This window comes from Cucurbita pepo, unplaced genomic scaffold (genome assembly GCF_057944985.1).
Source record: "Cucurbita pepo subsp. pepo isolate OVF unplaced genomic scaffold, ASM5794498v1 scafford_24, whole genome shotgun sequence".
NCBI lineage: Eukaryota > Viridiplantae > Streptophyta > Magnoliopsida > Cucurbitales > Cucurbitaceae > Cucurbita > Cucurbita pepo.
In genome coordinates, this window is record NW_028257929.1 from 187,501 (window position 1) to 190,000 (window position 2,500).

The window sequence follows — 2,500 nt, forward strand, 5'->3', positions numbered from 1 at the left end:
CACGCCACCTTCAAAACATAGGGCTGGCCCAAGGATGGGCCAGAGGCATCACCACAACGTCACACACTCAACGAGGTTCATCCCGGACACCCGAAGGCACCCAGTTCCACCCCACCTTGCATGTTTCATCATCGTACCAGCCATCAACCATCCTCAAACCAGCCCAAGTTGGAAGGAAACATTCCGTTCTCAACAGGTCTCATGTCGCACGCCCAAAGGCATTTGACACCGCCCCACCGTGCATGTTCTGCTACCACGCAGCCTTCAAAACATAGGGCTGGCCCAAGAAAGGGAGGCATACACCACAACAACGTCCCACACTCAACGAGGTTCATGCCGCACGCCCGAAGGCACCCGGCTCCACCCCACCTTGCATGTTTCATCGTCATACTAGCAACCATCCACAGTTCCTCACACCAGAGATTCCCAATTAGAAGGCAACATCGCAACATTCCGTGCTCAATGAGGCTCGTGTCGCACGCCCAGAGGCACCCGATTCCAACCAGCCGAACATGTTCTGGCACCACCGGCCTTCAAAACATAGGGCTGGCCCAAGGCTGGCAGGCATCACCACAACGTCACACACTCAACGAGGTTCATGTCGCACGCCCGAAGGCACCCGGCTCCACCCCACATTGCATGTTTCATCATCGTGCCAACCATCAACCATCCTCAAGCCAGCCCAAGTTAGAAGGCAACATCGCAACATTTCATTCTCAACAAGGCTCATGTCGCACGCCCAAAGGCACCCGACACTGCCTCACCGTGCAAGTTTCGCCACCGCATCGCCGCCGTCAACCGCCCTCATCCGCCGACCACCACCCCCACGCCCCAAGCATATGCCCATGTGCGGCGCATAGTGCTTGGGGCGTGGGGGTGGCGGAAGATATAGGGGTACCCCCGTGCCCAGCCCATGCAGACTAGTCACCCCCCTATATAGTACATTTTGAGGCATTTTTGGTCTGCCAGGCCTAGATACGATTTTTCTGAGCCATCATACGGTCAAATATCTCAAGTTTTAGATTGTTTTTTTCCATGAACTCGATTGATTCATGAATGGGACATTGTAATGGATCTAGAAATCAAGTTTCATAATTTTTCAACCAACCAATTTTTTTTAATGAATTTTTAAATATTAAATAATAAGAAATTAGAAAAAATAGCTAGAGCCGTCAAAAAAATCTGAAATTTTGTGGGAATCATTCTTTCATGTTGCTTAGCTCCCAGAAAAAAAATTACAAAAAAACAACAACTCCACATGTAATTTCACAATTAATGGGTGATGGATGGGGCGTGGGCGGGGCAGGGCGGGGCGCGCGCGCGCGAGAGAAGGCGGGCGGGGCGGGGCTGGGCGGGGCGCGCGCGCGAGAGAAGGCGGGCGGGGCGGGGATGGGCGGGGCGCGCGCGCGGGAGCACGCGGGCGGGGCTGGGCGGGGCGCGCGCGCGGGAGCACGCGGGCGGGGCTGGGCGGGGCGCGCGCGCGGGAGCACGCGGGCGGGGCTGGGCGGGGCGCGCGCGCGGGAGCACGCGGGCGGGGCTGGGCGGGGCGCGCGCGCGGGAGCATGCGGGCGGGGCTGGGCGAGGCGCGCGCGCGCGGGACAACGTGGACGGGGCGGGGCTGGGCGCGCGCAGGCGGGAGCACGCGGGCGAGGCGGGGCGGGGGGCGCGCGCACGCGGGAACACGCAGGTGGGGCAGGGCGGGCGAGCACGCAGGACCATTCCGACACCACCTCACCGTGGGCATTCCGCCACCATCAATCGGCCTCGACCTCCGACCACCACCCCCGTGCCCCAAGCATATGCCCATGTGCGGCACATAGTGCTTGGGGCGTGGGGGTGGCGGAAGATATAGGGGTACCCCCGTGCCCAGCCCATGCAGACTAGTCACCCCCCTATATAGTACATTTTGAGGCATTTTTGGTCTGCCAGGCCTAGATACGATTTTTCCGAACGGTCATACAGTCAAATATCTCAAGTTTTATATTGTTTTTTTTCCGTGAGCTGGATTGATTCATTAATGGGACATTCTAAAGAGTTTAAAAATCAAGTTTCATAATTTTTCAACCAACCAATTTTTTTTAATGAATTTTTAAATATTAAATAATAAGAAATTAGAAAAAATAGTTATAGTTGTCGAAAAAATCTGAAATTTTGCGGGCATAATTCTTTCAAGTTGCTTAGCTCCCAGAAAAAAAAAATAATAATAAAACAACCACTACACACGTATTTTGACAATTAAATGGGTGATGGGTGTAAAAACAAGGTCATGGTGGGCGTCTTGGTCTAATGTACCTACTCTTGTATCAAAACTCTTCATTTCATTGTTTTAGATAACCAAAAGAAAAAAATAATTCATCACTCTTTTCTTAGTTCATTTCATTGATGATGTTTTTATAGTCCAAGGCTTATACATGTTCTTACTTTCCACGGATGTTAGGTGTGATGAATTGTTGTTGGGTGTGATGATTTTTTATGGAGGTAACATCCAACACTTTTGATA